Genomic DNA, 13,425 nt, shown 5'->3' with positions numbered 1-13,425 from the left:
GAGATAGTTTCACTATAGTTTCACATAGTTCGGATAGTTTCACATAGTTTCACATAGTTTCGAATAGTTTCACATAGTTTCGGATATGTTCACTTATCGGATAGTTTCACATATTTCGGATAGTTTCACTTAGTTTCACATAGTTTCGGATAGTTTCACATAGTTTCACATAGTTTTCGGATAGTTTCACATAGTTTCACATAGTTTCGATTGTTTTACATAGTTTCACATACTTTCGGATATTTCACATAGTTTCGGATAGTGTCTCTTAGTTTCACATAGTTTCGGATAGTTTTCACATAGTTTCGTATAGTTTCACATAAGTTTCGGATATTTTCACATAGTTTCGGATTGTTTACATAGTTTCACATACTTTCGGATATTTTCACATAGTTTCGGAAGTAGTTTGTTTCACAGTAAGTTCCGATAGTTCACATAGTTTTGTCGAAAGTTTGCACATAGGTTCACTAGTATTTCGGATAGTTTTCACATAGTTTCACATAGTTTCGGATATTTTCGACATAGTTTCGGATAGTTTCACATAGTTTCGATAGTTTCACATAGTTCGCATAGTTTCACATAGTTTCGGATAGTTTCACATAGTTTCGACATAGTTTCACATAGTTCGGATAGTTTCATAGTTAAGTTTCGATAGTTCACATAGTTTCGGATAGTTTCACATAGTTTCACATAGTTTCGGATAGTTTCACATAGTTTCCATAGTTTCACATAGTTTCGGATAGTTTCACATAGTTCGGATAGTTTCACATAGTTTCACATAGTTTCGATGTTCACATAGTTTCAAGTTCGGATAGTTTCACATAGTTTCGGATAGTGTCACATGTTCACATAGTTTCGGATAGTTTCCATAGTTTCGATAGTTTTCACTGTTTCACATAGTTCACATTATTTCGATAGTTTCCATAGTTTCGATTGTTACATAGTTTCACATAAGCTTTCGGATAGTTTCACATAGTTTCGGATAGTTTCACATAGTTTCGGATAGTTTCATATTCACATAGTTTCGGATATTCACTAGTTTCACATAGTTTCGGATAGTTTCACATAGTTACTAGTTGGACAGTTTCACATAGTTTCGGACTGTTTCACATAGTTTCACACAGTTTCAGCATAGTTTCTCATAGTTTCGGATAGTTTCACATAGTTTCACATAGTTTCGGATAGTTTCTCATAGTTTCACATAGTTCGGATTGTTCACATAGTTTCGAAATAGTTTCAGCATAGTTTCGGATAGTTTCACATAGTTTCACATAGTTTCACATAGTTCTGTTCGGATAGTTTCACATAGTTTCGGATAGTTTCACATAGTTTCGATAGTTTCACATAGTTTCGGATAGTTTCACATAGTTTCACAAAGTTCGGATAGTTTCACATAGTTTCACATAGTTTCGGATAGTTTCACATAGTTTCGGATAGTTTCACATAGTTTCGATAGTTTCGACATAGTTTCACATAGTTTCGGATAGTTTCACATAGTTTCGGATAGTTTCACATAGTTCGAGTTCACATAGTTTCACAGTTTCACATAGTTTCGGATAGTTTCACATAGTTTCGGATAGTTTCACATATTTCCATAGTTCGGATAGTTTCACATAGTTTCACTAGTTTCACGATAGTTTCACATAGTTCTTTCGGATAGTTTCGATAGTTTCGACATAGTTTCGATAGTTTCACATAGTTTCGACATGTTCACATTTCGGATAGTTTCACATAGTTCATTTCACATAGTTTCACATAGTTTCGATAGTTTCACATAGTTTCGGATAGTTTCACATAGTTCACATAGTTTCGATAGTTAAGTTCACATAGTTTCGGATAGTTTCACATAGTTTCAGCATATTTTCATAGTTCTAGTTTCACGATAGTTTCACATAGTTTCACTAGTTTCGGATAGTTTCACATAGTTTGCACATAGTTTCGATAGTTTCACATAGTTTCGATAGTTTCACATAGTTTCGGATAGTTTCACATAGTTTCGATAGTTTCACTTAGTTTCACATAGTTTCGGATAGTTTCACATTAGTTTCACATAGTTTCGGATAGTTTCACATAGTTTCAATAGTTTCGGATAGTTTCACATAGTTTCGGATAGTTTCACATAGTTTCACATAGTTTCGATAGTTTCACATAGTTTCGGATAGTTTCACATAATTTCGGATAGTTTCAATAGTTTCACATAGTTTCGGATAGTTTCACATAGTTTCGGATTGTTTCACATAGTTTCACATAGTTTCGGATAGTTTCACATAGTTTCGGATAGTTTCACATAGTTTCACATAGTTTCGGATAGTTTCACATAGTTTCACATATTTCAGATAGTTTCACATAGTTTCACATAGTTTCGGATAGTTTCACATAGTTTCACATAGTTTCGATAGTTTCACGATAGTTTCACATAGTTTCACATAGTTTCACATAGTTTCGGATAGTTTCACATAGTTTCACATAGTTTCGGATAGTTTCACATAGTTTCGGATAGTTTCACATAGTTTCGATAGTTCTGTTCACATAGTTTCGGATAGTTTCACATAGTTTCGATAGTTTCACATAGTTTCGGATAGTTTCACATAGTTTCACATAGTTTCACATAGTTTCGGATAGTTTCACATAGTTTCGGATAGTTTCACATAGTTTCGGATAGTTTCGGATAGTTTCACATAGTTTCGGACTAGTTTCACATAGTTTCACATAGTTTCGCATAGTTTCGGATAGTTTCGGATAGTTTCCCATAGTTTCGGATAGTTTCACATAGTTTCACTTGTTTCACATAGTTTCGGATAATTTCACATAGTTTCGGATAGTTTCACATAGTTTCACATAGTTCGCATAGTTTCGGATAGTTTCGATAGTTCACATAGTTTCGGTTGTTCACATAGTTTCACGATAGCTTTCGGATAGTTTCACATAGTTTCGGATAGTTTCACATAGTTTCGGATAGTTTCACATAGTTTCGATAGTTTCGGATAGTTTCAATGTTCGATAGTTTCACATAGTTTCACATAGTTTCGATAGTTTCACATAGTTTCGGATAGTTTCACATAGTTTCATAGTTTCGGATAGTTTCACATAGTTTCGATAGTTTCGGATAGTTTCACATAGTTTCGATAGTTTCACATAGTTTCACATAGTTTCGGATAGTTTCACATAGTTTCGGATAGTTTCACATAGTTTCACATAGTTTCGGATAGTTTCACATAGTTTCGGATAGTTTCACTAGATTCACATAGTTCGGATAGTTTCACATAGTTTCGGATAGTTTCACATAGTTTCACATAGTTTCGGATAGTTTCACATAGTTTCGATAGTTTCACATAGTTTCGGATAGTTTCACATAGTTTCACATAGTTTCGGATAGTTTCACATAGTTTCGGATAGTTTCACATAGTTTCACATAGTTCGATTTTCACATAGTTTCGGATAGTTTCACATAGTTTCACATAGTTTCGGATAGTTTCACATAGTTTCACTAGTTTCGGATAGTTTCACATAGTTTCATATAGTTTCGGATAGTTTCACATAGTTTCGACATAGTTTCGGATAGTTTCACATAGTTTCGATAGTGTCACATAGTTTCACATAGTTTCGGATAGTTTCACATAGTTCGTATAGTTTCACTATCGATAGTTTCACATAGTTTCGGATAGTTTCAGCATAGTTTCACATACTTTCGATAGTTTCACATAGTTTCGGATAGTTTCACATAGTTTCGATAGTTTCACATAGTTTCGGATAGTTTCACATAGTTTCGCATAGTTTCGGATAGTTTCACATAGTTTCGGATAGTTTCACATAGTTTGACAGTTCACATAGTTTCACATAGTTTCACATAGTTTCACATAGTTTCGATAGTTTCACAAAGTTTCACATAGTTTCACTAGTTTCGGATAGTTTCACATAGTTTCACTAAGTTTCGGATAGTTTCACATAGTTTCGGATAGTTTCACATAGTTTCACATAGTTTCGCATAGTTTCGGATAGTTTCACATAGTTTCGGACTAGTTTCACATAGTTTGATCAGTTTCACATAGTTTCAGCACAGTTTTCACATAGTTTCACATATGTTTCGGATAGTTTCACAAATTTCAGCATAGTTTCACATAGTTTCGGATAGTTTCACATAGTTTGCACTAAGTTTCGGATAGTTTCACATAGTTTCGGATAGTTTCACATAGTTTCACATAGTTTCGCATAGTTTCACATAGTTCGGATAGTTTCACATAGTTTCGGATAGTTTCACATAGTTTCGGATTGTTTCACATAGTTTCACATAGCTTTCGGATAGTTTCACATAGTTTCGGATAGTGTCACATAGTTTCACTTAGTTTCGGATAGTTTCACATAGTTTCGGATAGTTTCACATAGTTTCACATAGTTTCGATAGTTTCACATAGTTTCGGATTGTTTTACATAGTTTCGACATACTTTCGGATATTTTCACATAGTTTCGGATAGTTTCACATAAGTTTCGGATAGTTTCACATAGTTTCACATAGTTTCACATAGTTTCGGATAGTTTCACATAGTTTCGCATAGTTTCGGATAGTTTCACATAGTTTCACATAGTTTCGGATAGTTTCACATAGTTTCACATAGTTTCACATAGTTTCTATAGTTTCGGATAGTTTCACATAGTTTCACAAGTTTCACATAGTTTCGGATAAGTTTCACATAGTTTCGGCATAGTTTCACATAGTTTCACTTAGTTTCACATAGTTTCGATAGTTTCACATAGTTTCACATAGTTTCGGATAGTTTCGCATAGTTTCACATAGTTTCGGATAGTTTCACATAGTTTCACATAGTTTCGGATAGTTTCACATAGTTTCACATAGTTTCGGATAGTTTCGCATAGTTTCACATAGTTTCGGATAGTTTCACATAGTTTCACATAGTTTCGATAGTTTCACATAGTTTCACATAGTTTCACATAGTTTCACATAGTTTCGGATAGTTTCGCATAGTTTCACATAGTTTGGGATAGTTTCACATAGTTTCGGATAGTTTCACATAGTTTCACGATAGTTTCACATAGTTTCGTATAGTTTCGGATAGTTTCACATAGTTTCACATGAGTTTCACATAGTTTCGGATAGTTTCACATAGTTTCGGCATAGTTTCACATAGTTTCACATAGTTTCACAAAGTTTCGGATAGTTTCACATAGTTTCACTTAGTTTCACATAATTTCACATAGTTTCGGATAGTTTCACATAGTTTCACATAGTTTCGGATAGTTTCACATAGTTTCACATGTTTAATATAGTTTCGGATAAGTTTCACAAAGTTTCGGATAGTTTCACATAGATTTCACATAGTTTCGGATAGTTTCGGATAGTTTCACATAGTTTCACATAGTTTCGGACTAGTTTCACATAGTTTCAAATAGTTTCGCATAGTTTCGTATAGTTTCGGATAGAGTCACATAGTTTCGGATTGTTTCACATAGTTTCACATAGCTTTCGGTTAGTTTCACATAGTTTCGGATAGTTTCACATAGTTTCACATAGTTTCGGATAGTTTCACATAGTTTCGGATAGTTTCACATAGTTTCACATAGTTTCACATAAGTTTCGGATAGTTTCACATAGTTTCGGATAGTTTCACATAGTTTCGCATAGTTTCGGATAGTTTCACATAGTTTCACATACTTTCGGTTATTTTCACATAGTTTCGGATAGTTTCACATAGTATTCACATAGTTTCGGATAGTTTCACATAGTTTCGGATAGTTTCACATAGTTTCACATAGTTTCACATAATTTCGGATAGTTTCACATAGTTTCGGATAGTTTCACATAGTTTCGCATAGTTTCGGATAGTTTCACATAGTTCACATAGTTTCGGATAGTTTCGCATAGTTTCACATAGGTTTCACATAGTTTCGGATACTTTCACATAGTTTCACTACAGTTTCACATAGTTTCACATAGTTTCGGATAGTTTCACATAGATTCGGATAGTTTCACATAGTTTCGGATAGTTTCACATAGTTTCGGATAGTTTCACATAGTTTCACATAGTTTCACATAGTTACGGATAGTTTCGGATATGTTTCACATAGTTACGGATAGTTTCGGATAGTTTCACATAGTTTCACATAGTTACGGATAGTTTCACATAGTTTCGGATAGTTTCACATAGTTTCGCATAGTTTCGATAGTTTCACATAGTTTCGGATTGTTTCACATAGTTTCACATAGTTTCGGATTGTTTCACATAGTTTCACATACTTTCGGATATTTTCACATAGTTTCGGATAGTGTCACATAGTTTCACATAGTTTCGGATAGTTTCACATAGTTTTCGTATAGTTTCACATAGTTTCACATAATTCGGATAGTTTCACATAGTTTCGGATTGTTTTACATAGTTTCACATACTTTCGGATATTTCACATAGTTTCGGATAGTTTCACATAATTTCGGATAGTTTCACATAGTTTCACATAGTTTCGGATAGTTTCACATAGTTTCGCATAGTTTCGGATAGTTTCACATAGTTTCACATAGTTTCGGACAGTTTCACATAGTTTCGGACAGTTTCACATAGTTTCACACAGTTTCACATAGTTTCACATATTTTCGGATAGTTTCACATAGTTTCGGATAGTTTCGCATAGTTTCACATAGTTTCGGATAGTTTCACATAGGTTTCACATAGTTTCGGATAGTTTCACATAGTTTCACATAGTTTCGGATAGTTTCGGATAGTTTCACATAGTTTCACATGGTTTCACATAGTTTCGGATAATTTCACATAGTTTCGCATAGTTTCACATAGTTTCACATAGTTTCACAAAGTTTCGGATAGTTTCACATAGTTTCACATAGTTTCACATAGTTTCGGATAGTTTCACATAGTTTCGGATAGTTTCACTTAGTTTCGGATAGTTTCACATAGTTTCACGTAGTTTCGAATAGTTTCCCATAGTTTCGGATAGTTTCACATAGTTTCGGATAGTTTCACATAGTTTCACATGGTTTCACATAGTTTCGGATAATTTCACATAGTTTCGGATAGTTTCACATAGTTTCACATAGTTTCGGATAGTTTCGGATAGTTTCACATAGTTTCGGACAGTTTCACATAGTTTCACATAGTTTCGCATAGTTTCGGATAGTTTCGGATAGTTTCACATAGTTTCGGATAGTTTCACATAGTTTCACATGGTTTCACATAGTTTCGGATAATTTCACATAGTTTCGGATAGTTTCACATAGTTTCACATAGTTTCGCATAGTTTCGGATAATTTCGGATAGTTTCACATAGTTTCGGGTTGTTTCACATAGTTTCACATAGTTTCGGATAGTTTCACATAGTTTCACATGGTTTCACATAGTTTCGGATAATTTCACATAGTTACGGATAGTTTCACATAGTTTCACATAGTTTCACATAGTTTCGGATAGTTTCGGATAGTTTCACATAGTTTCACATAGTTTCGGACAGTTTCACATAGTTTCCCATAGTTTCGCATAGTTTCGGATAGTTTCGGATTGTATTACATAGTTTCACATACTTTCGGATATTTTCACATAGTTTCGGATAGTTTCACATAATTTCGGATAGTTTCACTTAGTTTCTCATAGTTTCGGATAGTTTCACATTGTTTCGCATAGTTTCGGATAGTTTCACATAGTTTCACATAGTTTCGGATAGTTTCACATAGTTTCGGACAGTTTCACGTAGTTTCACACAGTTTCATATAGTTTCACATAGTTTCGGATAGTTTCACATAGTTTCACATAGTTTCGGATAGTTTCACATAGTTTCACATAGTTTCACATAGTTTCACATAGTTTCGGATAGTTTATCATAGTTTCGGATAGATTCGGATAGTTTCACATAGTTTCAGATAGTTTCGGATAGTTTCACATAGTTTCACATGGTTTCACAAAGTTTCGGATAATTTCACATAGTTTCGGATAGTTTCACATAGTTTCACATAGTTTCGGATAGTTTCGGATAGTTTCGCATAGTTTCGGACAGTTTCACATAGTTTCACATAGTTTCGCATAGTTTCGGATAGTTTCGGATAGTTTCACATAGTTTCGGATAGTTTCACATAGTTTCACATGGTTTCACATAGTTTCGGATAATTTCACATAGTTTCGGATAGTTTCACATAGTTTCACATAGTTTTGGATAATTTCGGATAGTTGCACATAGTTTCACATAGTTTCGGACAGTTTCACATAGTTTCGCATAGTTTCGGATAATTTCGGATAGTTTCACATAGTTTCGGGTTGTTTCACATAGTTTCACATACTTTCGGATATTTTCACATAGTTTCGGATAGTTTCACATAGTTTCGGATAGTTTCGGATAGTTTCACAAAGTTTCAGAGAGTTTCGGAAAGTTTCACATAGTTTCACATAGTTTCGAATAGTTTCACATAGTTTCGGATAGTTTCACATAATTTCACATAGTTTCGGATAGTTTCACATAGTTTCGGATAGTTTCGGATAGTTTCACATATTTTCGGATAGTTTCACATAGTTTCACATGGTTTCACATAGTATCGGATAATTTCACATAGTTTCGGATAGTTTCACATAGTTCCACATAGTTTCGGATAGTTTCACATAGTTTCGGATAGATTCACATAGTTTCACATAGTTTCGGATAGTTTCACATAGTTTCGTATAGTTTCACATAGTTTCACATAGTTTCGGATAGTTTCACATAGTTTCACATAGTTTCGGATAGTTTCACTTAGTTTCAAATATTATCGGATAGTTTCACATAGTTTCACATAGTTTCGGATAGTTTCACATAGTTTCACATAGTTTCGAATAGTTTCACATAGTTTCGGATAGTTTCACATAATTTCGGATAGTTTCACATAGTTTCACATAGTTTCGGATAGTTTCACTTAGTTTCACATAGTTTCGGATAGTTTCACATAGTTTCACATAGTTTCACATAGTTTCGGATTGTTTCACATAGTTTCACATACTTTCGGATATTTTCACATAGTTTCGGATAGTGTCACATAGTTTCACATAGTTTCGGATAGTTTCACATAGTTTCGAATAGTTTCACATAATTTCGGATAGTTTCACATAGTTTCGGATTGTTTTACATAGTTTCACATACTTTCGGATATTTTCACATAGTTTCGGATAGTTTCACATAATTTCGGATAGTTTCACATAGTTTCACATAGTTTCGGATAGTTTCACATAGTTTCGCATAGTTTCGGATAGTTTCACATAGTTTCACATAGTTTCGGACAGTTTCACATAGTTTCGGACAGTTTCACATAGTTTCACACAGTTTCACATAGTTTCACATATTTTCGGATAGTTTCACAAAGTTTCACATAGTTTCACATAGTTTCGGATAGTTTCTCATAGTTTCACTAAGTTTCGGATAGTTTCACATAGTTTCGGATAGTTTCACATAGTTTCGGATAGTTTCACATAGTTTCGCATAGTTCCACATAGTTTCGGATAGTTTCACATTGTTTCGGATAGTTTCACATAGTTTCACATAGTTTCGGATTGTTTCACATAGTTTCACATACTTTCGGATATTTTCACATAGTTTCGGATAGTGTCACATAGTTTCACATAGTTTCACATAGTTTCGGATAGTTTCACATAGTTTCGTATAGTTTCACATAGTTTCACATAGTTTCACATAATTTCGGATAGTTTCACATAGTTTCGGATTGTTTTACATAGTTTCACATACTTTCGGATATTTTCACATAGTTTCGGATAGTTTCACATAATTTCGGATAGTTTCACATAGTTTCACATAGATTCGGATAGTTTTCACATAGTTTTGCATAGTTTCGGATAGTTTCACATAGTTTCACATAGTTTCGGACAGTTTCACATAGTTTCGGACAGTTTCACATAGTTTCACACAGTTTCACATAGTTTCACATATTTTCGGATAGTTTCACATAGTTTCACATAGTTTCGGATAGTTTCGCATAGTTTCACATAGTTTCGGATAGTTTCACATAGTTTCACATAGTTTCGGATAGTTTCACATAGTTTCACATAGTTTCACATAGTTTCGGATAGTTTCGGATAGTTTCACATAGTTTCACATGGTTTCACATAGTTTCGGATAATTTCACATAGTTTCGCATAGTTTCACATAGTTTCACATAGTTTCACAAAGTTTCGGATAGTTTCACATAGTTTCACATAGTTTCGGATAGTTTCACATAGTTTCGGATAGTTTCACTTAGTTTCGGATAGTTTCACATAGTTTCACGTAGTTTCGGATAGTTTCCCATAGTTTCGGATAGTTTCACATAGTTTCGGATAGTTTCACATAGTTTCACATGGTTTCACATAGTTTCGGATAATTTCACATAGTTTCGGATAGTTTCGGATAGTTTCGGATAGTTTCGGATAGTTTCACATAGTTTCGGACAGTTTCACATAGTTTCACATAGTTTCGCATAGTTTCGGATAGTTTCGGATAGTTTCACATAGTTTCGGATAGTTTCACATGGTTTCACATAGTTTCGGATAATTTCACATAGTTTCGGATAGTTTCACATAGTTTCACATAGTTTCGCATAGTTTCGGATAATTTCGGATAGTTTCACATAGTTTCGGGTTGTTTCACATAGTTTCACATACTTTCGGATATTTTCACATAGTTTCGGATAGTTTCACATAGTTTCGGATAGTTTCACATAGTTTCGGATAGTTTCGGACAGTTTCACATAGTTTCAGAGAGTTTCGGATAGTTTCACATAGTTTCACATAGTTTCGAATAGTTTCACATAGGTTCGGATAGTTTCACATAATTTCACATAGTTTCGGATAGTTTCACATAGTTTCGGATAGTTTCGGATAGTTTCACATATTTTCACATAGTTTCGGATAGTTTCACATAGTTTCACATGGTTTCACATAGTATCGGATAATTTCACGTAGTTTCGGATAGTTTCACATAGTTCCACATAGTTTCGGATAGTTTCACAAAGTTTCGGATAGATTCACATAGTTTCACATAGTTTCGGATAGTTTCACATAGTTTCGGATAGTTTCACATAGTTTCACATAGTTTCGGATAGTTTCACTTAGTTTCAAATATTATCGGATAGTTTCACATAGTTTCGGATAGTTTCACATAGTTTCACATAGTTTCGAATAGTTTCACATAGTTTCGGATAGTTTCACATAATTTCGGATAGTTTCACATAGTTTCACATAGTTTCGGATAGTTTCACTTAGTTTCGGATTGTTTCACATAGTTTCACATAGTTTCGGATATTTTCACATAGTTTCGGATAGTTTCACATAGTTTCACATAGTTTCGGATAGTTTCACATAGTTTCACATAGTTTCGGATAGTTTCGCATAGTTTCATATAGTTTCGGATTGTTTCACATAGTTTCACATAGTTTCGGATATTTTCACATAGTTTCGGATAGTGTCACATAGTTTCACATAGTTTCGGATAGTTTCACATAGTTTCGTATAGTTTCACATAATTTCGGATAGTTTCACATAGTTTCGGATTGTTTTACATAGTTTCACAAACTTTCGGATATTTTCCCATAGTTTCGGATAGTTTCACATAATTTCGGATAGTTTCACATAGTTTCGGATAGTTTCACATAGTTTCGCATAGTTTCGGATAGTTTCACATAGTTTCGGACAGTTTCACATAGTTTCGGACAGTTTCACATAGTTTCACACAGTTTCACATAGTTTCACATATTTTCGGATAGTTTCACAAAGTTTCACATAGTTTCACATAGTTTCGGATAGTTTCACATAGTTTCACTAAGTTTCGGATAGTTTCACATAGTTTCGGATAGTTTCACATAGTTTCGCATAGTTTCACATAGTTTCGGATAGTTTCACATAGTTTCGGATAGTTTCACATAGTTTCGGATTGTTTCACATAGTTTCACATACTTTCGGATATTTTCACATAGTTTCGGATAGTGTCACATAGTTTCACTTAGTTTCGGATAGTTTCACATAGTTTCGTATAGTTTCACATAGTTTCACATAATTTCGGATAGTTTCACATAGTTTCGGATTGTTTTACATAGTTTCACATACTTTCGGATATTTTCACATAGTTTCGGATAGTTTCACATAATTTCGGATAGTTTCACATAGTTTCACATAGTTTCGGATAGTTTCACATAGTTTCGCATAGTTTCGGATAGTTTCACATAGTTTCACATAGTTTCGGACAGTTTCACATAGTTTCGGACAGTTTCACATAGTTTCACACAGTTTCACATAGTTTCACATATTTTCGGATAGTTTCACATAGTTTCACATAGTTTCGGATAGTTTCGCATAGTTTCACATAGTTTCGGATAGTTTCACATAGTTTCACATAGTTTCGGATAGTTTCACATAGTTTCACATAGTTTCACATAGTTTCGTATAGTTTCGGATAGTTTCACATAGTTTCACATGGTTTCACATAGTTTCGGATAATTTCACATAGTTTCGCATAGTTTCACATAGTTTCACTTAGTTTCACATAGTTTCACAAAGTTTCGGATAGTTTCACATAGTTTCACTTAGTTTCACATAATTTCACATAGTTTCGGATAGTTTCACATAGTTTCACATAGTTCGGATAGTTTCACATAGTTTCACATGGTTTAATATAGTTTCGGATAATTTCACAAAGTTTCGGATAGTTTCACATAATTTCACATAGTTTCGGATAGTTTCGGATAGTTTCACATAGTTTCACATAGTTTCGGACAGTTTCACATAGTTTCAAATAGTTTCGCATAGTTTCGTATAGTTTCGGATAGAGTCACATAGTTTCGGATTGTTTCACATAGTTTCACATACTTTCGGTTATTTTCACATAGTTTCGGATAGTTTCACATAGTTTCACATAGTTTCAGATAGTTTCACATAGTTTCGGATAGTTTCACATAGTTTCACATAGTTTCACATAGTTTCACATAATTTCGGATAGTTTCACATAGTTTCGGATAGTTTCACATAGTTTCGCATAGTTTCGGATAGTTTCACATAGTTTCACATAGTTTCGGATAGTTTCGCATAGTTTCACATAGTTTCACATAGTTTCGGATACTTTCACATAGTTTCACACAGTTTCACATAGTTTCACATAGTTTCGGATAGTTTCACATAGATTCGGATAGTTTCACATAGTTTCGGATAGTTTCACATAGTTTCGGATAGTTTCACATAGTTTCACATAGTTTCACATAGTTACGGATAGTTTCGGATAGTTTCACATAGTTACGGATAGTTTCGGATAGTTTCACATAATTTCACATAGTTACGGATAGTTTCACATAGTTTCGGATAGTTTCACATAGTTTCGCATAGTTTCGGATAGTTTCACATAGTTTCGGATTGTTTCACATAGTTTCACATAGTTTCGGATTGTTTCACATAGTTTCACATACTTTC

This window comes from Parasteatoda tepidariorum, chromosome 9 (genome assembly GCF_982258835.1).
Source record: "Parasteatoda tepidariorum strain Cologne lab strain chromosome 9, Ptep-v5.0, whole genome shotgun sequence".
NCBI lineage: Eukaryota > Metazoa > Arthropoda > Arachnida > Araneae > Theridiidae > Parasteatoda > Parasteatoda tepidariorum.
The sequence above is the reverse complement of the archived record's forward strand: the minus strand, read 5'-3'. Positions refer to the sequence as shown.